We start from the raw sequence: 27,832 nt of genomic DNA on the forward strand, positions 1-27,832 counted from the left end.
TGGGAGAAAGTAGATTACAAATAACTGTACATAGCGATCTCGCTACAAACAAGTTCTTGGAGATCTTGTCTCCTTTAAAAATTCCTAATATTATCTGCGCCGAAATCGAAATCAAATTCTTTTCTACTCTAGAGAGAAAGTAGGACAACACGCGGTGGCACTTAACATGGAACTGTCATTTTGTTATCAGAAAACCAGGCTGTCTTTTCTTTAACAATTTGTCAATTTGGGAAAATTTGGGGGTTTTTGTGGTTATCTTCGCGTCTCATTTGGAGTTGGTCCCATAAATATAAACGGTTGTCTTTGCATTCTTCCTTAATTCATAGTAAGGCTTGATAATAATTAAACACGCAAGCATCTCTGAATTTGACTATCTACATTGTTTCCATCTACTAAATTCTACCTATAAAGGCATTGATTAGCTCAAAGGGGATTGCTGCCCAATGTGCTGTGTAAAGGAATCGGGGATCTTCGTGGTTTTCGCCACTGTTTACAATTATCTTTAAAAGAAATTATTTCAATGTATCATATTGATGTAATTTTTGACGCTGAATCCGAATCTGTTCTTCATTTATTCCAGAAAAATTTGGCAAAAATGTTAGAAGTGTTCAAAGTTTGATAATTTTCAGAATTTTCAGCCAATCAGAAAACAGAGCGTTCGCTGCCTCTTCCATCATCAGGGGCTGGGTGGGATGGGCATGTCAAAACGTTGCTAGAAATAATAGTCAAAACATTAAAATATACACGAATGAAGTTAACATTAAAACATTCGCGAGCAAATTAAATATTTAAAAGCTACGAACAAACAAACCGAGTTGAATGTTCACCATCTCACTTCCGTTACGCACACACACACACACACACACACACACACACACACACACACACACACACACACACACACACACATATACACACACACACACCTCTCTTTTGCATATACACACATATTCACAGAGTTGAAACGCTCTCGCTACCAGTTTGCCATCACCCCTTCCTTCCTTCCTTCCTTCCTTATTCATTTATCACACCTTCCTTTCTCATTCATATGTTGTGACGGAGAAAAACACAAGAGTATTATCATAGTAGAAGATTATCTTTCTCGTATCTTCTTCTCCTCCTTGTGCGCATGCGTAGCATCTTTGGTTACTATGGAAACAGAGTTTTTCGCCGCGGTGATGTGTAAAACACTCGCTTCTGACTGGCTAAAATACCCAAATTTTGCAAATTTTAAAGGCTAATAATTTTTTTTAATTATGGATTTATAGGGAAAATGAATTTCATTTTCATAATTAGTAGACAAAACTTAATCCATAAACCAAATTTGAAAACAATTGGAACAAAATTGTAAACATTGACGAAAACCACAAAGATCCGGAATCAAATAACTTTGAGAGGCCCAACCTATGTGTAACTTAATAGCACCACATGGTGATTCTTTTAGTCGTATATGGGGCACCATGACCCACTCTAGCAAAGTGTTTGTATTGTTGGAGACATATCCGGGTGTAGGAGGTTGGTCCGGGTTTTTTGAAGAAATTTATCCAGCGAACTTTTGAATTTTATGGGAACCGTTTTGACGTATTTTGGTTTTAAAGAGAGCTGGACCGGTTGAGGTAAAGTAGTTGTGGTTTAATGTGTCCTGAGTTCGATTTTTGCAGTGGGCGGATAGCACGGGGGCCAAGTCTTGGGTGGATTTTAAAATTGATGCCAACATCATTTGTGCAATAGTAATGGAATATTTTCCACATCACACAAATGGTGTAGCGCTCCCGGCGGCAAGGTCGATCGACTTGGTTTTTATACTACTACTATTACTACTACAACAATCAGGACGCTGAGTTAGGAGAAAACAATTTATCACAACAACTACTACTACAACTACTGCTATTGACACGTAGCAGGCGGGGACTAGCTAAGCATCAACCTTGAAATATCATCTGTCGCATTTCCGCCCCACCATCAACTCCACCCGATCACCACCCCATCAGCTTGCCCCAGCCCACCCACCTAACAGTAGCTCATTCGTTCCTCACCCCCACTACTCAACTCCCCTCTCTTCCTTCTGATAACCTACTTAAACATGTGGGCTATATAATGTATACATGTTTATAATGGATGTATAATGTATGTAGAGTCTGTAGAATGTCATGTGTGTGTCAGATTAAAGAATTCTTGGAATGTCCTCTTCGTACAATCATCATCAACTTGTTAAAAGCTTCTCACTTCTCTTGATTCTGTATTCCTAACTATTCTTTACCATTCTCTACCATTTCTTAGTAATCCATACCATTACTTACCATTTTAAAATTTTACTCTTATTAATCTTTCCTAATAATTCTTCATCATCACTTAACCTTCTTTACCATTCTTTAACTGCCATTATTATTTTTTATCTTTTTTTTTTACCACTCATGACTCTTCATTATAATTTTTTACCATTTCTTACCAGTCTTTACCATTTTTTTAATGAATTTTCTACCATTGTTTACCATCCGTTGCCATTCTTTAACAATCGTAATCAATTCTGTCTAATTTTAACCATTTTATGTTCTCCAACACTTTTAGCCATTCCTTACTATTTTTCTTTAACCTTCAAAAAGGTTCCTTATCAGTCTTTACTATTTCCATTCCTTACCATTTCAAGGAAATATAATTTTCCTCTTCGTTGGCGAAAGAAAGCATTAATCCAACACTATCTGCGGGTGTTTTTGAAAGCAGACTGTAACGGATAACTTCCTCTTCCAGGGATAAGAAAATTCCTTTTGGGACTTCCTCTTTCCAACCGAAGTTTTTTCTTCATACTCTTTCTATCCCTCTCTTCATACTCTCTCCGTCTCTTCCTCTCTCTTTCTCCCCTCCATTTTCCGTCTCTTTCTCTCCGCCGTTCAACTGGACTTGTGACATCGAAGTAATGATCGTATCTTCACGTAAACATGACATAATCTACATTTTCGGTTGCATCTCTTTTATTGATTAGGCATTTCGTACCAATCCTCTGTTCTTGTACTGCAAATGCATTGTCTTCAAAGTGTGATGTGATGCAGCGGCCACGGTTCCAAGGGAGGCTTCGCTTCATATCATTGTTATTGTCTTCTTCAAGTTTTCTTCGAGTCTTCTTCAAGTTTTCTTCGAGTCTTCTTCAAGTTTTCTTCGAGTCTTCTTCAAGTCTTCGGGAAGCCTTTTTTTTTTTTCTTCTTTGGTATGCTGAATGTTTCAGATCCAGGTCTACTTTGATGTATAATAGTCCGGCTGTTTTGGAATTGTATGGGAGATCATCAGCGCATCTTGAGTAGCTCACTGCCAACTCGTAGGACATTGTTGTCTTCACTTTTCAGTACTAAGAGAATGTATTTGTTTTTACTGCAGTTGTTTAGCAAACGCTGTCAAAGAAAGACATTCATACGACATTCATAGGCTGTCTGCACTGATCGCAAACTTCTACATCCTTTATCTCTTCTTAGGTAGAGTCTGTCGATGTCACTATTTCTGTGGAGGTTTCCAGTTGATGTTAGCATTTTGCAGGTTTTTAACGTTTGTGGAGGAATGAAGGGAGAAGTCGGCACCGGGAGCGAGGGAAGAGGAGTCCCGTCAAGAAGCAGGGCATTTGAACAGCCTCTTTCTTCGACGTCATCAAGGGGAACAGACGTATGGAAGGGGTCACCGAGAGAGTAGTTTCTGGACAGAGGGTGGGATAGTGTACACGTGTAGGTACGACCAATGAGTTCTGCTGACCTTTGTGAAGCAAAGCTGAATTCTCTGTTTCGATTTCGTCTCGAGTTGAAAATATGATTTTGCTTTGAGTTTTGTGGCCGCAATTTTAATGTGAAAGTAATTCCTAAACAACGAAGAATATATACCAAGGTCTCAACTTAGAAGATTCCACAAAGCAACGAGTTGAACTACTATTATACTTAACTGTAAAGTTCAGCAAAATTCTAAAAAGGAAATTCCGATACCAAAGTCAAATTGAAGAGTTAAAATGAAGATTTTATATATTCCGTCTGCAAAATGAAGAAGGTGAGCCTGGCTTTGGCTGAGAGGACAATAGGACTTTGTTCTGGACCAGGATGGTTCACCCTAGTGTCACCAGTTGGGAGTTGTGACAGGGGTCAGTCCATCGACTCTGCGCCGAGTGTGCATGAAACGGGAAAAATTCGAGTGGAGAAAAACTGGGAGATGCAAGTGATAGACAGGATACACTATCGGCAAAGGTTGTTCCTTTCAGTGGTTGACTGTGGAGCAGGATGAATAGCGATATGAATGGAAACAGCGGTCGAAATTGCAAAGGAGCTGAATACAGTATTCGTAGAAAGGGGCCAGCAGACGAGCTGTTAATGAACAACAGCAAAGCGTTTCTTTCGGAGCTGCTGAAGGGAATGCCCGAGAGGTTGAGCATCAGACATTTCTTTTAAGAGTGCGTTCGCGCCCAGTGGAAATGGGATTGAGGAAAGATACCATCGCACAATTAAAGTCATAGCTGAGAGAAGCTGATCTCCCCCCCCCCTCACTGAGGCAGTCTTTTTGGTAAAATATATTGCCCAGAGTCGAGTCCACAAAGAGCCATATTCCAGTGCGACTGCCATAAGCTTCTAAGTTTGGCCATAATATTTTTGGCTCGCTCTATCTTTATTCACACCACCTTCGTATGATAGATTTTCATCAATGCCTAGGTACCTGTAGCATTCTTTGTGTGAAACAGGAGGAGAGATATTGAGACTATTGGTGCACAGGTTTGGGGTCTGGGGGGGCTGGTTTTAAATGTTCAACGATCAAATATGAATATTTCTTTTGGCCAAATTCCATTCCTGTGTTATCAACATTGTTATTAATTGCATTTTATTTTATTTTATTTTATTTTATTTTTTTGCATTGTTAACACTTTTAGCATAAATATCTTGAGGTCATCCGCAAAGAAATTATGGGTTACATTAACATCTCTAGCAGTTGCAGACCCTAGCATGTAACCATTTGATTGTCGTAGCAGGAATGAAAATGGATTTAATGCCCAAATGAACAAAGCTACAGAAAAACTCCATCCTTGGAATATCCCTTTGAAATATTTATAACATTGGAGGGGGTCGTTCCAGTCTTAGTACTAAGTGTTAGAATTGTTGTCCAGGTCTTTGTGAGCCTCTTGATGGCAGTAAATAAGGTAGCAGACACTTTTGCAAAATGTAGACATTTCATCAGCCATGAATGGGGAATAGAATCAAATGCCTTTAACAAGATTTTCAAGATCTCCTCCAGAGGGGGATTTCTTAACGGTAATATTTTCCTTCCTCATGTCTTTGTATTAATGTCTGTGGGTTAGAAGCAAACAAGTTATTTATAGAGATTCGTTCAAAATTTCGTCTATGACAGAGAAAATTTTCGCTCAGCGCCTTCTGTCCGTATTAGAGTAATCTAACTTCAAGAACTTAGTGGGAAGTGTCACCGTGGAGTTTCGTTAATTTATTCATAAGACGTCATTGGTGAGGTGTAAACTCATTAGTCCTCTTCCATTTTATTATTGTGGTTTACCATCCAATATGGCGGTGCAGATTATTGATGTTTTTTTTAAGTTTTGCTTTCCATCTACTTTGCTTCCGTTTAGTCGTTTCATTACCATCTTTACTACATACGTGTGTGTACACATGTATGTTTGCTGCGACATCCGAACAAACTCTCTCTATCTCTCTCTCTCTCTCTCTCTCTCTCTCTCTCTCGCTCTCTCTCTCTCGCTCTCTCTCTCTCTCTCTCGCTCTCTTTCTCTCTCCCTCCCTCTCTCTCCCCTTTTCTTGTGTGTGCGCGCGTGTGTGTGTGTATATAAAAACAAACTTTATATATATAGCTACACTCTGACATCTACATGCCTGCTGCTGCACCACTTAACATTACATCAACTGCATTCCGACTGCACACATGCATTGTCTTATCGCTGCGGCGGTGGTGGTGGTGGTGGTGGTGGTGGTGGCAGGCAAGAAGCATTTAATCACTTCTCAACTATTGAGTTACTTTAGAGTTTTGTTTGTGTTCCGAAAGTGTGTGTGTGTGTATGTGTGTGTGTATACACACATATATATATATGCACACATATATGTGTGTGTGTATGCTATATATATATATATATATATATATATATATATATATATATATATATTTACATATACATATATGTGTGTGTGTTTGTGTGTGTGTGTGTGTGTGTGTGTGTGTGTGTGTGTGTGTGTGTGTGTGTGTGTGTGTGTGTGTGTGTGTGATCGAGCGCGTGTCTTTTAGTATATATGTAGGTATATAGCATGTATATATTTATGTCTGATGTTTTACTCCAGTATGATCTCAGCTGTAATAGCTAAAACAAACTGAAGTGTATGCGTTTGTTGTTATTGTTGTTGTTATTGCTCATCACAGGAAAACAAAAAATCAGTTACACCACCACCACCACCACCACCACCACAACGACAATAACAACAACAACAACCGCAACGACGACGCCTCCACAATTTCGCGAGCGAAGAAACAACAGCGATTTGACGATGGAGTTGAAAGACAAATTCGACGCCCAAAGTGATGGAGGTGGAGCTTGGCAGCACACCAGCAGCAACATTTCTCATTGAGGCAGACTCATATATCTGCACGACACACAGACGAATGAAAGTGAATAAAAATTAACCTATTTTAGAGAGTCCTTTAACATGACCCTCCCTACTGCTGAGAAAACTGGATTGTTCATCTATTTTCATAAGATAAAAGACCTTTCTCATTCCGCCCCACCATTGCACATAGCTTTACTCGGAATAGGTTGCAGAAATAAACGTAATCAAGCGTCAATTTGACAGCAAAAGCCACCAACCCAACGATATCGAGACGACACTAAACATACATGCGATAGTGATCGATGAACATTTCCGGGACGCATTCGTCCCTATCTTCAACGTTAGTGAGGTGGATGCATTCTTTAGTCGGCTCTGATCGGATGTAGTGGAAGTGTTTGCGTCAGAAAGACTTAGGTCTCGAAGTGCAAACGATTTTCTGGACCTAAACAGTAAGGTTTCAGTCTTGTGGTAGCCTACCATCCGACTGGAGCAACGTGACTAGCATTTCTTGAGCGTCTGTTCGTGTTATTGGGAACGTCCCGCTTATTTGCATGAGTAGGACATTTGAATGGCGTTTTACATGCACGCAAGAATCGTATGGGGTTAGCCTTTAAAGGAAGTGATGTCGCGCAGACCTGCTCGGATATTTCCACCGTTTCGCAGGTACTGACTAGATTTCTCGAATGTACCAATATTGATTTGGAACAATTATCCAGGACCTTACGTATCATATCTAGATTGTTTGCTAGGGATAACTGGTTGGTTATACAGATCAAAAATTTGTGATCTGCACGATTGGTGTGTGGCACAGACAGGGATGTGGCTACTTAAAGCTGAGAAAGTCTTTCCAACAATGACCAGGTGTGTGAATAAGTTTAAACGGATGTTAACGGATGTTATTGTCGACAAGCGGTGGTGGGATACTCTGAAAAAAGCAGTTAAAGTAGATTCTATAACATTTACTAACGAAGCAGTGATAAACCAAAATATATTAGAGGGATCTGACAAGCAAATTAGAAGAAGAGGTTACAGAGGGCGTCATGGCCGATATGCTAGCGGTGAGAATAGCCTTCGACCATTTCTTCGATACAAGCGTATGCTCTTAGAGATAAAGAAATGAATGCCATTCGATGGACCGAAGCAACAGAGTCGTAACGTGGCAGTAAAACCCCAATTCGGTCTTTGACAGACAATGAAGGCCACGTGCTACACAATTCTAAACGAAACGGTGTGGCTTCATTGTGATACTTTGTTCAAGTGTTCAAGAAAAGCGATGGTGGTGGACCAGAGACGGACTTTAATGTTTTGCGTGACCGCTTGTGACGGCTCTAAGCAGAAAACTCTAAGTTCCCTAAAAAGTCAATAAGAGCAGCTAAGATCTGATTGTTAATACGATTTGCAAATCACCAGATTTGGATTGTCGAACCTACGAACTTTACTGAGACAGACCAAGCATATTCAGCCAATCTTGACAAACGTCAATTACAAATAGCAGTGGGTAACGTGAGTCGGGAAATGGGAGCGATATAGAGGAAAGATTTGGGCAAGGAAGACGTTATTATTATTTTGAGGTCCATTACTCTACAGAATGCAAATTTTGGCCAAGGTGTTAGTGAAGAGATTGGCAATCGTCGTCGATAGTATGGCTGGCCAAGAGTGCTTATTCCTCTGCAATTTCGGGCAGATGTACCCGTGACAATATTCACTTCATGTTATACATCGCACAGAAGGTAGATAACAAAGTTGGTTTCAGTTTGATCATTTTGGGTCAGTGGAAAGCTTTTGTTAGTGTTAACCATCGCTACTTGACGGCATCGGGCCCATGTTCAACTGGTTCTATACCTGATCTATTTAGAATCACTCATTCGGTCCGTCAAATATATTTTCTCTCATCTGTTCTGAATGTACTGATTCTCAATGTGTTATGGTTATCCCATTCGTACTGAGACGAGGAGGAGCCATATAGATTTATGTGAACGACATCATGGTAACGGTGGACAAGGTCGATAGGGTGAGGGTCATAGCTGAAGGTACACAAGTTGGTGACAGTATCAAAAATAAAGCAAGACCATTCAGTGACCTTGCAGCTCGACCCCTTCGCAGGCAACTCCATGCCGCTGGTCATTGTTGTGGGACAGCTGGATAGGCAGTCCAGTTAAATTATTTGAGGCCTAATTAAGGCCGGATCTTCAAGTAGGTAGAAAAGGGAACAAACGAGGCCAGTTTCACTGGGAAATACACTGGAAGGAAGCTTTCCCTAAAAAGTCGACCAGACGAGGCGAACTTGTGTTTTGCTCCAGTTTTTTTGTCTGATGAAGTTGAAGCGACGTTTTCTCTTGCTTGCTCTGGTCAAGTAATCCATCAACCCGGCCGGCACTCTCGACGTGATTAATGATTTACAGATACGCGATAAGGTTGTGGTATCTACAGAGATTCTTAGACGGGTATCAAATGGCAAGCCGTTTTCAGGCTCGTTTTCCCAACAGCTCGTCTCGTTGACGGAGTTACAGTCTTTGGCCAAATGAAGACTAGAAACCTACCAATTGAAATGTTGCTGCTGGAAGCCATACGTTATCATTCTATTGGATGCTAATAGCAGAGAAAACAGGTAACGGAGAATTTCTGGACGTTGACGAGACACTCTGGTCAATTTTACAGATTTCATACATCCTAAAGATAAAATAGAAACAAAAGATAGAAGGTCCAGAGGAAATCATCTCCAAAACAAACAATATATTCTCCTTCTCCAGGAAGCTATACGCGTCAACTGCCGTGAAGTCAGTCAATAACTTCCGGTGTAATAGTAAACATGTAAATAGGTCTAATGATTACTGACTTCCTCTCTCTTTTCTTTGTCCTTCTGTATCAGCATTGTTTTTTTTTTTGGGGGGGGGGGGTTTCCTTTTGTTATCCATCTTAATGTTCCATTTTCTATACAGTTAATATGAAACGGTTGTATATGGCTGTACATGCGTTTCAGACTATTGAGCCATAATCACTGATTTGTTCTTTGTTGCTATCTTTTCATTTTACCTTTGATTTTTTTTTTTTACCTGCAGTACATTGTGTCTAATGTTATACTTCTTTGCAGTTCGTTCCTATGTTTTTTCCCTAACCATCTTTTTTTTTTTCTATGGTTGCATTTATCCTTCTAAGTTCTCTTTTGAACTGTTCCGCTTGCATCTCAGGTTTTCGTTCTCACCCCAGAACATTCTCATTTGTTTTACTTTGACTTTAACCCCTAAAATTTCCACAGCAATCGACACAGTTTAAGAACTTGTTTACGTCTGTTTTATTTTCAACACAAGATCTTCATTAACAGTTCGACTCTCTTCTACGCAACTTGCTTTTCTTCTTTCGATTCTTCTCAACACAGCTAGTCTCTTTCTTTCACTCTTTCGTATCTCATTCAGACGTGCTTTCCTCTTCTGTAACATTATAATTATTATTACTGTTGTTGTTGTTGTTGTATTCAGCATAAATACAAGATCAGATTATTTCAAAGAGTCAAACAATAGGACAGTTCTTGTGATTGTCGTTGGAGCCCACATTTCACCAAAGAGTACACACTTAATGACGTCACCACCACTGCCGCCACCACTCACCTCCCCAATACCGCCACCACCGCCACCACCACCACCACCACCACCACCACCACCACCACCACCACCACCACCACCACCACCACCACCTCCACCATACACTATTATTAAACAACAATAGTCGCCCTCTTTTCATTAATATTACTAATTAATATACAATTACAATTATAGACTTTCATCATTACATTGCATTGTTCTCTCAGCTGAAGGATTTTCATTCATTCATTCATTCATTCGTTCATTCGTTCCCTCTACCGTTGAACTCTTATTCACTTTCTTTCATTGTTTTCCCTTCTCATTTCAGCCTTTCTTTATTCCATATTTCCTTTTGCTTTTCATTCACTCAATCATTCACCCTGCCATCGTGTCTGCATCTAATCTCTATCTCCTCCCTCTCCCACTGCCTCTCTCCACCCTCACAGTCTCTCTCTCTCTCTCTTATAATCTGCTTGGCTTCCATTGTAATTGCATGTCTACAGTTCCATTGTGAAAGACAAGGAGTGGACAGAACCGAATTACACAGCACAACACACACGCGCGCGCGTGCGTGTGCGTGCGTGTGTGTGCATGTGTGTGTGTGTGTGTGTGTGTGTGTGTGTGTGTGTGTGTGTGTGTGTGTGTATGGAATAAGTTTGTGTATTTTACGTTTAGTGTGTATTTTGTCTGTAAGCGCTTTCCTTTTTCAACGCGTTCCGGGCTTATGCATAAAGAGGAAACAGTTTTTCTTTGTAATGGTGTGGTTTCGAATTTAGAATATAGAGTTCGTATAAAGTATTTTTCTTTTGACTTTCGTAGTTGTTAGTCATTTTCATTTTCATTTTGTAAAAGGAAAATATTTTAAATTTTTCATTTCCACAAATGCCTAGATGTTGAATCTAAAGAGATGAATCTTTAATTTGCTGTTTATGCATGTTTATATAACTGGTTAGTTTAGTTCTTGTTTTTCCGATGTAATTCTCCTTCCATTGTGGACACACAAAGTAGTAGATGAGATTATTTGCTATAGTTCGTCAAAGCGAAATCATTTCACATCAGCTAAATAAATTTTCTATACAAACAGAGGCAGATGTTGTGCAATCTTTTGCGTCTACAAAATCTCGGCCATCTTGTCTTACAGTCTTTACTTGTTACCGTTGTGAATTTATACATTATCAGCAAACCGTTTGTCTTTCATTTGTGATACACCATCGTTTGAACAACTGAAAAAGAAATACTGTACTTTGTTTGACCCCAAGCTTGTAAAATTGGATGGATTTAAAGCAAACATAAAATTACTTTCCAGCACGCCACCGCGGTTTTGTCAAACTCGAACACTTACGTACGCTTTGCGGCCAAAAGTGGCAGCCGAATTATAGCGTTTACAATCGGAAGGTATTATTGATCCAGTTCAATACTCTGATTAGGAAGTTCCCATTGTACCAGTGATGAAACCGGAAGGCTCAGTGCACATTTACGGAGATTATAAACTTACAGTCAACCAGTCAGCTGTTTTAGACAAGTACCCGTTGCCAAAAATAGAAGATTTGTACACGACTCTGGCGGGGGGCCAAAAGTTCGCAAGAATTGATCTCAGTCATGCATATTCCCAGATTGAACTTGATGACAATTCTCGTGCTTGCACTACGATTGCTATTCATATTGGGTTGTTTCAATTTTTCTAGATTACCATTTGGAATTAATCCAGCCCCAGGAATGTTTCAACGCATTATCGACAACATTGTTAAAGATGTTTCATTGTCTTGTGCATACCGAGATGATTTACTAATCACCGGGCGTTCCGATGATGAACATCTTCAGACATTGTCCATCGTACTCGATCGTCTTCACAAAAGCGAATTAAAACTGAAGAAGAATTAAATGTGAGTTCTTTTGTGATTCTGTTTGTTATCTTGGTTACCGACTTAATAAAGATGGTTTGCAAATCAGGAGTGATAAAGTGCAGCCTATTTTAAATGCACCAGAACCTAAAAACAGTAGCGAGTTAAGATCATTTGTAGGAATGTTTTCTCATTATCGTCGTTTTTTTTTTTACCAAATATTTCAACAGTGCTGACGCCCTTATATTCCTTATTGCATGAAGATTCCCTTTGGGAGTGGAATGTTAAGCATCAGAAAGCGTTTGCTACAGCTAAGAAGTTACTTACTAGTTCATCTGTACTCGTGCATTATGACCCGCATAAACGTTTAATGTTACGATATGATACATCTCCATCAGGGCTAGGTGCAGCCCTTTGTCATCGACTGTTCGTCCCGTAGCTTTTGCCTCTGTTACTAACTGAAAAGAACTATTCTCAGTTGCAGCTTTATTTGGTGTCAAGCGATTCCATTAATATGTTTGGGGGCCGTCATTTTGAAATTTATACTGATCATAAACCTTTGATGGCCCCACTTGGAGAAGAGCGGGGTATTCAGCAAATATGTTCGCCTAGAATGCAGAGATGGGTTTTGATGTTAAGTGCTTATAATATGCATTACGTTCTTGGGCCTGAGAATGTTACTGCTGAGTCGTTTACCCTTGACTTCTTCGTTACACGAAATTGAACAAGCAGCGGAACTGGTACACATGATGCAACATTTTAGTGGCACATCTATCCGAGGACAGGATATACTTCGACAAACAGACAAAGATCAAATACTGTCCAATGTCAAACATTATCTTTTAAGAGGGTGGCCGTCCAAAACAAGTTTAGAATTAAAACCGTTTTTACAGCATAAAGATGAACTGAGTTTGCAGGAGGGTTACATATTTTGGGGTCATCGTATAGTTGTACCCTTTAAATTAAGACAACAATTGCTTAATGCTCCTCCAGGCATAAATCGAATGAAGGCATTATCTCAAAGCTACTGTTGGTGGCCCAATCTGGATGCTGATATTGAGCAGATGTGTAGATGCGATGTCTGTCAACAATATCAGCGACAAAACACACCAGGACCTGTACATCCCTGAAAGTGGCCAGAAAAACCGTGGCAAAGGTTACACGTTGATTATTGTGGTCCTCTTAATGGTATGATGTGCTTATTGATTATTGACGCACATTCGAAATGGAGAGATGTGCATCTAGTGGTACATGCTACAGCAGAATCTACGGTAGCCCGACTCTGCTCATCATTTTCTACATCTGTTCAGATAATGGCATTCCTTTCACAAGTGAGGTTTTCCAAACATTTTCGAGAGAGAATGGGGTACGTCACATAAGACCGTATCATCCGTCTCCAAACGGCCCAGCAGAACGAGCTGTTCGGACGGTAAAGAATGGATTGAGAAAGAGAAGTAACAGAAAGCTGCAGACAAAAGTGGATCGTTTACTTTTTGCCCATCGCACGACCCCGACTGAATCTACAGACAAGTCTCCAGCTGAGTTTTTGTTTGGTCTCAATCTGCAAACAAGATTCAAACTTTTATTCTCGTCATCGCACAAAAATATTGAAAAAAAAACAAACACAAATGAATGCACCGAACAAGGAAGGACCACAATTGAAAGCGTCTGGTGCTGGGTATATTCGACCTCCCTATGAGCCGTGTTGGCAACCAGCAACAGTAGATGAAACTTTTGGAAGTTTAATCAATTTGCGTTTACCAAGGGGTCAAGTTGTGCGCAGACATTCGGATCACATTCGATCCCGAGTAACGAATGCAACGAATAATCAAACGGAAGTAAACGAGGAAGCTGGGTCAACCTCAACGGATGAAAGCGACAGTTTGGATGAAAGAGAAACAACTAACGACCCTACATTGCGACGATCAAATCGTATATCAAAACCTCTTGACCGCGATCAGGCTCAAACATATATCGACAAGGAGAGAAAGGGATGTTACAACTTACGACTACGTTTTTATGTGTCATTCAGTCTATCGTGCGTGTGTGTGTGTGTGTGTGTGTGTGTGTGTGTGTGTGTGTGTGTGTGTGTGTGTGTGTTTGTGTGCGTGTGTGTGTGATGGTTAATTCAGATTGCTTCTTTTCCTAACTATAAAACCTGTTGTAAATTGTTTTGCAGCCATAAATATTTTTATAAGTCACTCTCAACTACAACGTGCGTTCGGTGTTCTGTTTTCATTAGACTATGGCCTGGATTACATTTTACTAGAATAGGACTGGTACTTATTAGTATGTATGTATGTATGTATGTATGTATGTATGTATGTATGTATGTATGTATGTACGTATGTATGTATGATGTATGTATGTATGTAGGTAGGTAGGTATGTATGTGTGTATGTATGTGCAGATTTGTATGTTTTATGTATGTCTTCTCATGAATATACTTGCTTATCTAGACATGCTCATATATCTTTAAATGATAAACTTCTGGAAAGTTTGACAGATTTTTACAGTTCTAGTGATTGGATCTGTAATCTTCGAATTAACTTTCTCCTTTCTGGTTTCGAGAAGCCTAATTTCTCAAGATTGCTATTTAGGCAATGTGTTACATCTCCCAGGTCACCAATAATTACAGGTATAAACCTGAACTTGTAATCTGGATAGAGTAACTGCTGATTTCTCAATAGTTCAGCATAGATCTTCTCTTTTTCACTGATCTCCAGTTTTATGTTAACATCCGCTGGGCAGCTGATTTCCACAACTCCGCCCAGTTTCTCTTCTCTATCCCAAATCATTATATCAGGTCTGTTGTGTTTACATTTTATTGAGGTCTTCACTGGGACATTCCACCAGGATTCCTTTTTATTATGAGTGACTATGGCTTCTACCATATTGTGGATTCTTATTTCTTTGTCCTTCGGATTATCCTTCCGACGGATTTCATTATAGAGCGTCCTAGCAACTACATCATATCTTATCGGTAGATAATACTGTGATGACATTTTCGGACAACTGCTTATGATGTGGGTGATACCTTCGGTGTTAACTCCACAAAGTCTGCATCGGTTGTCACTTTTTACTGCTTTTCCTGCATCTCTATCCCTTTTGTGCATCAGGTACTTGGTTGATATTTCCTGTTCCTGGATTGCAAACACATACCCTTCAAAGTGGGAGGTAGTAATCCGGCTGTTGGTCGATGATAATCTGCTTTGATGATCGATGTTACTATCATCACGGAGCTTTCGACTAACATATCCATGCATATGTGTATATGTGTGTGCGCGCGTGCATGTACAGTGGAGTGTCCCATATGTAATGAGTGCTATAATGCTTGAGTAACCGATAGCCTGTTACCGCTATGAAAGTTAAGACAGACGGTAAATGTTTAAAACGATCTCCTTAGAAATGGCCCCGCATGGATTACGCCTCTGCTCCCAACTGAAACCGGAAGTATCCCAGGATTCTAAGCATCCCAGTTGCATGGAGAAACAGGGGTTGCTGTAGACGTATTTCTTGGCCCTGGATTGTGTATGATCAGTCTTCAATGGTGAAGATGTATGTTTTGTCAGGTTACATCCTCATTGATGGAGTTGCCTGTCATTTCTAGCATTCACTGGGTTTTTGACTGCGTGTTGTTCTTGTTTAGGGGCCAGTATGATATTGTGTGAAGATTGAATCAGCGGGGCCAGGCTTGAACTTGGAAACTCAGCAACAGCAAAAACTCTCCATGAATTACGCGTGCGCACGCACTCACACACACACACTCACACAAACACTTCAGCAACACCCCCCTATACTCACACACACACACACACATCTATACACAAGCACAGAGACACTAACATACACACAACTTCACAATCTCAAGGTTATCATCACTAGATATACTTTCGATCTAATCTGAATATAATTAACGACAAACAGACAGATGACTTGGATACACACACCGAATGACAGCTAGATTTATTGAAACAATAGATCTGAGTTTGTACATGTATGTGTACGCATGCGCGCGCGTGTGTGTGTGTAGGTGAGTGTGTTTGAGTGTTTGTGTGCGTTTGTGTGTAAATGTATTTGTATGTGTGTACGTTGGTGATTGCTTTGTGTCAGTGTAGCTACTTGTGTAAGTGTGTATGTTTGTGCTTGTTTCTGTATATACATATATATATATATATATATATATATATATATATACATACATACATACATACATACATACATACATACATACAGAAACAAATGCCCAAGCACAAACATACACACTTAAACAAGCAGCTATATGTATGTATGTATGTATGTATGTGTGCAGACACACACAGACGCAGACACACACACACACACACACACACACACACACACACACACACACACTAATATACGCATATATATGACAGTCTTCTTTCAGTTTCTGTATACTAAGGAACGTGTAAAATTTGAATGAAATCGGTTGGGTAGTTCTTGAGTTTTGGTGATGCATGCATACAGACACACAGACAAAGACAGACTGACGCACGTTCTCAGTTTTATATATATATATATGTATATATATATATATATATATATATATATATATATATATATATATATATATATATATATATATATATATATATATATATATATATATACTAGCAGCTAAGCCCGGTTTCACATGGTCTGTTTGGATGATGTGGCTGTGATCGTTTTCGGTCGGGCATAATCTATAACTGCGTTTCTCAACCTTATCATTTCGAGTCGCCTGTTTCGATTGGAGTCTTCAGCTGTGTGAAAATTTCCTGAAAATTTCACACAGATGTTACTGTTGCTTTTAGCCCCAGGAAATAACCCTGAAATCCGGATCCGTTCGTGCTACAGATCATGGTGAGAGGGATAACTTCCCTTGGCAAACAGGACACAGTCGTGTGTCGATAACCCAGCTGGAGGAGATGCCCTCCTGGGGCTAAAAGCAACAGTAACATCCACCCCTAAGGGTCAGCCACACTTAAGTGGCAATATACTACACTTTATCGTGCAGTTACTGTTAATACTTCATTTAGAGAATTAACATTGATTGTTTTCACCTTTTCGATATCAGTGAAGAATTTCAATGGAAAAGTAGATATAAGATTGCCAGGATTTTGTCTCTCTCACCAAGGTCAGTGGCTATCGAACGCCGACGAAGGGAAATAACCCTGAAATCCGGATCCGTTCGTGCTACAGATCATGGTGAGAGGGATAACTTCCCTTGGCAAACAGGACACAGTCGTGTGTCGATAAACCAGCTGGAGGAGATGTCCTCCTGGGGCTAAAAGCAACAGTAACATCCACCCCTAGGGGTCAGCAACACTTAAGTGGCAATATACTACACTTTATATATATATATATATATATATATATATATATATATATATATATATATATATATATATATAAGGCGCAGGAGTGGCTGTGTGGTAAGTACCTTGCTTACCAACCACATGGTTCCGGGTTCCGTCCCATTGCGTGGCACCTGGAGAGTGGATTTGCTAAACGGAAACTGAAAGAATTGTCGTATATATATGTATATATATATATATATATTTGTATATATGTATATGTGTGTGTGTGTGTCTGTGCCCCCCCCCCAACATAGCTTGACATGCGATGCTGGTGTTTACGTCCACGTAACTTAGCGGTTCAGCAAACAGACCGATAGAATAAGTCCTGGGGTCGATTTCTTCAACTAAAAAACCTTTTAAGGCGGTGCTCCAGCATGGCCACAGTCAAATGATTGAAACAAGTAAAAGAATAAAAGAGTACATCATATAAGAGGGGTTCTACAATCAAGGACACGTACTCCTCAGGTACGTAAGAAAAACTGTAGGAGTACTCGTTGTCTGAAGTAACCCCACCCAACTTGTGTGTCTGAAAAATATGTGAAAAGTCTTTTTTCCGTTCGCATCCGCTGACAGAAGACTTTTCAACAATGTTTATAAATGAACAGACATTTCATACAACTGAGAAGAACATGGTTTGGATGTGGCCCTCTGAAACTGTATCTAGCAATGTAGGACAGGTAGGAGAGAGAGAGAGAGAGGGGGGGGGGAGGAATTAGTGCACTGCATTAAAAATGTTAACATGAAACTTAAAGAAATTGATTGCTTATAGATGGACAAAGCCAGAAATTTGAGAGGAAGAAACGATCGATTATAATGAGCTGATTGCGTCTTTTGCTATGACATTTGATCGATTCCAGAAACATAAATGACAGCCGAACGCTTTAAAGAAAATGAAACTGAATCAATAACAAATAATATGCGTTTGTTGTCTATTTTTGGGTGGTGGGGGAGGGTGTATATTGAACTATTTTGCTCCATATTCTTACTATGGGGGTACGCCAATACTTTCTGGACGCGGTAAAGGGGGTATGCTGGATTAAAAAAGTTTGACTACGCCAACCATACAATATCTACAACCTTACAAACACTGTACAATGTTTTTATACACACCACTGGGTGTTTAAAATTACGAATTCCACTCTCCACCACCAAAATATTCTTTTCTACTCTAGATACAAAGCCCGAAAGTTTGGGGGAGGGGGCAGTCGATTAGATCGACTCCAGTACAAAACTGGTACTTAATTGATCGACCCTCCTCGGCGGAATTTGAACTCAGAAAGTAGCGGCAGACGAAATACGCTAGGCATTTCACCCGGCCTACTAACGATTCTGCCAGCCCCGCCTTCCACCACCAAAATATTCTCGATTGTCTGCCTTCTTGCAGCTATTTGCCTCAATTCTTCTCTCTCTCTCTTCTTTTTCTTCTCTCTCTCTCTCCTTCTCCCTTTCTCTCTCTCATATACACATTCCTCGCACTTCCTCCCCTTTCTATCACTCCCCTCCCTCCCTCTCTCTCTCTCTCTCTCTCTCGCTCTGTCCCTTCTTTTTTTCCCTGTTCCTCTTTTACCATTATTCTTTCCCCCGCCCGTCTCTACTCCAGCTTTGTGCTCCTCCTTTTACTCTATTCTTTCTCTTTATTTACTCCACCTCCGCTCTCTCTTCCTCTCTCGATTTCTCCCCCCTTCTTTTCCCCGCTCTCTCACCTCCTCCCTTCAACACTTAACTTCTTTTCTTCACTTACTTTTTCTTTTATTTATGAAATTTAAGTCGCCACTGTTGAGAGAGAGAGAAACAGGTTCGACTTGTTTCGCCGTGATTGACAGCTGGCCTATAAAAGTACTTACATACGGAGTAACACAACCGAATGAAGTCAGCTCTATGAATAAAAACCACAGCCATCAAACTGAAAACTAAGTTTTCTTAATACAAAAACACGCAGCCGTGGCGGCTCTTTTCCACGAAAATGTCTGCCGACGACACAGAAATATGTCAAAGCATGGAAATTCTGCTTTGTCATCTCTCTCTCTCTCTCTCTCTCTCTCTCTCTCTCTCTCTCTCTCTCTCTCTCTCTCTCTCTCTCTCCCTCTCTCTCTCAATCTATCTATCTCAATCTATCTATATCTCTCCCTCTCTCTCTCCCTCACTCTCCCTCTTTCCCTCTCTCTCTCTTTGCATGTGTGCTGCTTGCGCGAATGCGTGAGTATATGTATATGCATGTATACAAACATATATTACATACATACATACATATATTACATACATACATACATACATACATCTCTTTTATCTTTTACTTGCTTCAATCATTTAATTGCGGCCATGCCGAGGCAACATCTTAAAGGATTTTAGTCAAACAAATCGACTTTTGCTAAACTGCTAAGTTACAAAGACGTAAACACAGCGCCACCTGTTGTCAAATAGTCGTTGGAGACGAGTACACACACACCCATTGCTATATATTTATACGACGGGCTTCTTTCAGTTACTGTCTAACAAGTCCACTCACAAGGCTTTGGAGGCTATGGTAGAAGACACTGTCCCAAGGTGCAGTGGGACTGAACCCGGAACCATGTAGTTGGAAAGCAAACTGCTTACCACACAGCTACGCCTGCGCATAGATAGATAGATAGATAGATAGATAGATAGATAGATAGATAGATAGATAGATAGATAGGTAGGTAGATGGATGGATAGATAAAAAAATATAAAGCGCAGTAGTAGGTGTGTGGTATGAAGCTTGCTTCTCAACCACACGGTTCTGAGTTCAGTCCCACAGCATGGCACCTTGCCTTATGAGTGGATTTGGTAGACGGAAACTTAAAGAAGCACGAGAAAGAAAATAAGACATTAGGGAGAGTCAATTTGATATAAGTAGCTGTCTATAAAAAAAGACATGATAGGGGTAGACTTTAAATCATGACGTTAATTATCAGTTAAAGGGGCAAGACACTAAGAAACATAAGATGCTAATACGGTGAAAATTGATTAGGAGCACGATGAGGGGACGTTTATAAACAATATTGTCATGTTGTATAAAATACAATTTAAGAATTCTAAAATGATATTAAACCCAATGTAACTAAAAGGTGTGTATGTACCAATTATAAGCATTAAAAGGGAAGATTATGTAGAATCAGTTTAACAACCATTCTTGCACTTAATTAATTAATTATTAGGTGGTTTCTCTAAAGACTGCTCAAGGCACTTACATATGGAATATCTGGAAAGATGTACTTACTATCTATTAATCTTAAGCCATGAATCAGAAGCGGGATATTGAGATAATGGTAATACAAAGACATATTTACAAAATCTAAAGTATAAAAAATAAATACTCGAAAGATATGTGCTGATATAATTATGTGTAAAGTGTAAAATAATGCATACAGATACATGTGCAAAGAGGGTTTTTTATACACACACACACACACACACACACACACACACACACACACACACACACACACATGCATATATACATATACACAAATATTTATATGCTTATATGAATACAGTATAAGTATCTTGCATAGACCTAAGTGAAAAATATCAATTTAAGAACAAGAAAAATAACAATTGATAAGGGACAAGAGGTTAATAGGTAAGGATATCAAAACTAAGAAAACAAAATAATAAGAATTTATAGAATATAATAGGAAATATATGTAACCTACATATAAAGAGATAGGGGATTAAAATTAGAGGCAGGGAAAAGATAAAGGTAGCCTGAAAAGAGGGGGTAATAGGTATGGGGGTAGTGAGGGCAGTTACAAGTATTCAAACCGAAAAGGTTTTATAAGTCGTAATATTACAACTAATATTGTTTGCATGATTTTATAGTTTCGAGCGGTTTAGTCAAAGGGAGACTTACTTTCATAAGCCACTACAAATATACATAATAAGACTACTAAGGAAGAGCATCACAGAAAGGAGAATAATCACCAAATTAGGATGAAGTTAGACTCTGTAGGGATTATCATGGAATAATATTATATATAACACAACACATAGCTTATAACATATGTAATGTAATATAATCCACCCTATAACATAATATCCCACAATTTTATATATATTTTTTTTTTATAGTGGAGGGTGGGTGTTAACGGTCTACGACACCAAAATTAATTCCCACCATCGAAGTTCAAGTAGGATAAGTATAATTGTTATAGTTTCGAAAACATTTAAATGTGCGGCTGATGCTATGCATGCATGAAACCCTTACGTCTAATCTATTGTGAAACGGGTTGTTCTTGTCTCTATACTTAAAATTTCGTATTTTTTCAGCACAACTTTATTTAGATTTTGTAGATTTTGGAGTGTTAGAAGCGAATTTTGTTTCAAAGCACATCTGTAACACCTTATAACATTCTGTTAAAAGACTTTCTTTGTTAATAGAAAATTTTGCAGTAGAAGACTGTTGCTGTAGAAGCAAAAATTTCTCTTTTCCAGAAATGCGCCGTGAGCACCTCTTTTCGTTGCAGACGTTTGCTCCTTCAGTCGAGACTTTTGTGCGAAAGCACATTTGCTCCGTTTTTACCTCCTTTATTGCGGTACAAGTCCTTTTTTCCTGTTAAATGAGCACTACTATGTTAACAGAAAAATTTGTGCTAAAAATCCGTTATTTTGTAAATATAAATTCCTCTTTTTGCGGACATTTATCTTGTTAGCATCTTCAATATTTATCTTAGCAGACCATTTCAGTGTAAGAAGAATTTTTTGTCTTGAAAGACCGTAGTTTGTTAGGGCCTACTTTATTCTGGTCGGAAACATTTATTGTTTTAGCAGAGCTTCGTTAGCGGAATTTTTTATGGTTTAATACTGTTGTTTTGTAGGCATAGATTTATTTCTTTCGCAGAACTTTCTTCTTTTAGCGTCTCTTTTCTTTTGGTCGCAGCTTTTGCTTTGTTTGTCGAAATATTTTTCTGTTAAAAGACATTTTCTCTCTTAACATCCACTTTATTTTGTAAGAAATCTTTTGTTGCATTAAAAGACCATAATTTTATAAGAATAAATATATTTTCGCAGAATATAGTCTGTTACTCCTTTCTTTACACAACAGGCATTGGTTGTGTTAGAAAAACTTTCGGTGTCTAAAAGTCTTCATTCTGTTTGCAGGCCTTCGTTATGTTGGCAGCATTTGCTGTGCCTAGACAGCATTTGGTATTAAAAGGCATTTGCTTTGTTAGCAAAATATCCTGTTACTGCAACTTGTAGCTTTGATAATATTCTATGCTGAATGGTATTTACTGTGTTAGCACCTACTTTATTGTGGCACAAGACATGTCTTGTGTTAGCAATGATTTGCTATATAAGCAGAACATTTTGTGTTAAAAGATCGTTCTTTCCTAAGCGTAAGTTCCTCTCTTTCGTAGACGTTTGAATTCATAAAACCTTCATCTATTTATTTTTCTGCGGACGTTTGCTGTTTAAGAATAGAATTTTCATGTAAAATTTATTTCTTTTGCTAGCAACTGATCAGAGCTGAAATACTTCGTGAATCCGAAAAGGAAATTTCGTACTTCGTGGGTAGATGAGAATAGTGTTGAAGGCCATTTTTGACAATGAGGATCTCAAGGACATTGTGAAATGTGTTTGTTGAATGGTTTTCATTGAGTTATTACGCAAGCGCAAGATGCACAACTGTGGAGTTAAGAAGTTTAATTTGCAGCCACGTAGTGCTGGGTTTGTGCAACACTGTTAACTCACACCTCCAGAGAAAAGATGTCCTAAAGATTAAATACAAATACAGCAGAGTTTCTCATATATAAGATGGGGAGGTTTTAAAATCTGAAAACAACAGACAAGCGAGATAACTTCAATAAGAACAATAAAAAAAACATGGAGAATTACATATTAAACGATAAAAAATAATTAAATATGAAATAAACTTTATATATCGTGCGATTAAGAACAACAAAATAGCGAGGATTATTGTTTGTGAGAAGAGATTAATGAAAACAAAGCGTCTTCTAGACATTTTACGGGCAAAATGTGGCGAGTCGCTTTGGTGGAAAGGATTTACGGTCGATTGGATTACAAGAGACAAACTTTCTGTTCACTTTTATCTCCTTTTTCAGATTCTATGGGACAATTTCAGAAGTCAAAATCACGTTCATTGTTCTACCATAACCACCACCCCACCACCACTAGCTACTATTTGCTACCTGTATTATCAAGCTTGTTGGTAGTAATATTGTTTTCAATGTGTGTGCGTGTGTGTGTACATGTGTGTATGGGTGTGACTACATGTGTGTGTGTGTCGCTGTGTGTGAGTAATAAGTATTGTGTGGAATGACAAATAAGACACCCACACTGCATGTCATACATACATATACACATAGATAGATAGATAGATAGATAGATAGATAGATAGACACACACATATCACAAACAGAAACACGGCGCAAACAGTCGCTCACATACGTACACATACACACCCACTCACCACATAATATTGTATTTCAACAACGTAATAAATCTCTGTTCGGGTGGATGAGTCAGTCATTTCTACGACACAAATATATTTACAGACAACTCACACACGCATGTATGCGTACGTGTGTGTGTGTGTGTATGTGTGCATATACAATGTGAAACTCAACGCTTCTTGGCCGCGTTTCGCTTCAGGTCAGCCTCTGATATTGAGCCACGTTGAAGAAGTCCTTTTTCCAAACTGCATCGATTGTCACGAAGGAGTGAAACAAACTAAAAGTTATAAGATAAAGGCTTCGTTTACGACAGATTCCACCATCTTTGAAATATAGTCGTTTCTTTTTTTATCCCAAGGTCAGTACTGATCGAACAAAATTATAACAAAAAGCGTTCCAACCATAACCATCCCGTCTCTTCCTCCATATATTTTGTCACCATATTACCCAGTGTTATCTTATGTGTCATCTCTTTTAAAGACGGTGGAGAAATCTGTTACTTCTAGCAGATCAAGTAACCAGGTAGCAGCACCTTTCTTGCTGTTATTGTTAAGTCCTCAAGGCACTTCTGATCGAGCAGAGCTATTATCAAAGACATCCCAGCCATGACACCCACCCAGCTTCGTTTCTTGAAGAGTTTCCCCGGAATACATCATCCAATTCTTCCTTTTTTTATGACGGTAAGGAATGATTTTAAGAGGATCTAGCTGCTATTTATAACAAGTCGAGTGACCACGCAGAGAGCCCCCTCGATGTGGTGGTCGTGAGATTGTTGTTGCAGAGCTTTAGGGGTGTTTAATGACGTCGTAAGGCTCCATAGATTGGATCAGATTCCTTTAGACACAGAAATGTTAAAGAGTTTGGTGATGATAACAACGAACTATAGAGTAGAGTTTGAAATTAACGGAAGAAGCACTGACGGGACGCTGTCGATATATTGGCAGAACACTGTCAGACTCGGAATGCAGTCAGACTACAAACTAAACAATGTTAAAACACAACCAGAACTTTCTCGGGAAAGTGGCCTCACTATCAGAATCGTTGGTTTTGTTAGGCTGATGCCATCGCAAAAGTTGTTGATGTTGGTGTTGTTGTTTAACCCTGAACCAATCCTTATCCAGTTGACCCATGATCCAAGACAATTTAATCGTCCCTCATTTCAAGCATCATCCAATGAAACTTTCTGGTCTTATGATAGGATGCTGTAGATCTAACTGTAAAAACGTGCCTTTCTTACTTCACAATTTCAGAGGAGTAGAAGAGAGGAGTCTTGTTGTATACAGTGTATAAGTGTTGTGGGGGGTGCAGTATAGAGGTAGAAGCCACAAATGTTTTACCAGCCAAAATTCTTGCTTGAAGAGGGACGAGGAGGCAGAATCTGCAAAATTTATTCAGATTTTCTTGGCAAGAATCCAGAAGCGGCTGCTGTTATTTGAGAGGTGAGGTGGGGGTAGCTTCAGGCGGTACAGTGATAGGTATATTCTCCCTGATAATGATGGTTGGTGAATTATAAGCAGTTGTTTATCATCTGCTAAACCATGGTTGAGTAGATCTCTGACTAAAGTAATGTCAACCGTGACCATCCCATTTGCTTAAAACTGTATTATTTAATGTGTCCTTACTTGTTTCAGTCATTTGTCTGTTGCCATGCTTGGAGCATCGCCTTTAGTCGAATAAATCGATGCAAGGACTTGTTCATTGTAAGATTAGTACTTATTTTATCGGCCTCTTTTATATATATATATGGACCATAATACACACACACACACACACACACACACACACACACACACACACACACACACATATATATATATATATATATATATATATATATATATATATATATATATATATGGATTATAATACTTTTCGCTAAACAATTAAAGACAAATTTTATTAAATTTATTAGAAAGATTATAAATAAAACTTTAAAAACACTAGATATGCAAAAATATTTAATAACAAAGATATCAGATTTGGATTTTCAGTTTCTCCCAACCTTTTTAGGATAATATCTTCCTTTAATAATAGAAAACTAGATTTATTCTATGAAAATAAAATAAAAACACAAATTGATACTAAAGCACGCAAAATATAATGGAACAAATAACAATATATACACCCCTACTAACAATAACTTATATAAATCAACAAAGAAGAAGACGAATAATGACAATAATTAGATTAGGATTATCCTTAAGTTTAAAAACTTTATAAATTTCCATAGAGCACAGTCCACAGCCGTATCTACTATTTTTATAGGGTTCTGCCTTCCTGATGATTTCCCATTTAAGGTTAAAATCGATACTATTTTCCTTCAATTCCCAAATTTTATTAGAGAATGATGTGCTGAAAATAATAATGACAGACACACTCATCTTAATCCAAGAAATGACGGGGCAAGCTGTAGTTGCGGCTTCAAAAGCTGAGCACAGCAATTTAAAAGTCACCAATGTTCAGAAAGAGTTAGAGGCGTCCGATGGAATGGTGCCATCAGTATCGAAACACAAGAAGCATTCCCAACGATCCGACGCCACCATCTGAACCACCCGAATTTATCCAACTAGTTCAGCAGATCATTGACAGAAATTCCAGAAAATCCATGAGGTCAATTACAAAAGATCTCTATGTGTCAGACGGGTCAATCAGAAATGCTGTCCATGAAGACATCCGGTACAAGTCTTACGTGATGAGGCGAGGCCATGACAGGAAAAAAAAAGGAAAATCGTTTGATCAGATCTAAAAGGTTATTAAACAAATTAAAAACCCAGAAGAACATGATTTAGTTTTTCTCGGACGAGCAAAACTTTGACCAGGACCAGCGCCGTGGCTTTGGAATTGTCACTAAAGAAGGATATGGGATGCCACCTCGTTCCTTTCCACAAGGTCTTAGAATTAACTCCGTTGGCTACATTGAAGTCCTGGAAATAGTTGTCAGGCTATGGATGGGCGGCTGTACGTGTCTCAGCAGGACTCTGAACCATCACATAAGGCTCAGAAAACCCAAGAATGGATGGCTGACAATTTTCATGACCCTTAACATTTGACCTCCAAGTTCACTTGATCTCAATCCATTCGACTTTTATGTGTGGAGCGTTGCTGAGGGAGACATCAATCACCATCCACACAACACCAATGATTGTTTTGAAAGCTGCCAGTCAGAGTAATGTCCGATGTGAACCCGGACCATTTCATTCGAGCAAAGGAGACGATTTTGATCTCGAATAAAAGCAGTCATTGAGACTGAAGGTGATTATATTGCATAAGAGAATAAAGAAAATAATCTAGTTTATATACCCTAACCCTAACCCTAACCCTAACCCTAACCCTAACCCCACAATACATCATAACGGTAACAGATCCTATAAAATTCAAAAGTTCTCTGGACAAATTTCTCAAAAAATCCCGGACCAACCTCCTACTCCTGGATATGTCTCCAACAATAATAACCCTTTGCTCGGGTGGGTCATGGTGCCCCATATATGATTAAAAGACTTCATTGGGTGGTGCTATTAAGTTAGACATGGCCTGGGCCAATACTGGCCGAAACCTAAATTATGCTTTTCAAAACAAGAAACAAATTTGCGCAGCCTGCATAAACACACACGCGCAGAGAGAGAGAGAGAGAGAGAGAGAGAGAGAGAGAGAGAGAGAGAGAGAGAGAGAGAGAGAGAGAGAGAGAGAGAGAGAGAGAGAGACAGACAGACAGACAGACAGAGAGAGAGAGAGAGAGAGAGAGACAGACAGACAGACAGACAGACAGACAGACAGACAGACAGACAGACAGACAGACAGAGAGAGAGAGAGAGAGAGAGAAATGAGTTGAAAATGCACTGGGAGTCTTTTAGATGGTTTGTTTTTAAACGCTTAATTTAAACCAAAGTATCTGGCGTGATTAAAACAAAACATGCTAGCTGTGCTACAAGTTACTGAACTATTTATTTCTATAACAAAAGCAACCAGACCGGTTCTGAAACCATAAATGTTGCTCTGTATGTGTAGAGAAATAAAATAACTTGTAGGACTTTAATTTTTCTGTCT

General features: G+C 39.0%; 1 long non-coding RNA gene across 2 annotated transcripts; it reads left to right on the forward strand.

Annotated features, from left to right (window-relative positions):
• The first annotated feature begins 1,141 nt into the window (after positions 1 to 1,141).
• LOC128248312 (uncharacterized) lies at positions 1,142 to 12,038 on the forward strand. 2 transcript variants are annotated; one of them, XR_008264547.2, is made up of 2 exons: positions 1,142 to 1,616; positions 11,463 to 12,038. It is a non-coding gene; the product is annotated as an uncharacterized LOC128248312 (long non-coding RNA). The 2 variants fall into 2 exon arrangements; XR_008264546.2 differs by having other exon boundaries at positions 11,842 to 12,038.
• Positions 12,039 to 27,832: the final 15,794 nt, after the last annotated feature.

The sequence above is a fragment of the Octopus bimaculoides genome, chromosome 7 (genome assembly GCF_046866305.1).
Source record: "Octopus bimaculoides isolate indiv1 chromosome 7, ASM4686630v1, whole genome shotgun sequence".
Lineage (NCBI taxonomy): Eukaryota > Metazoa > Mollusca > Cephalopoda > Octopoda > Octopodidae > Octopus > Octopus bimaculoides.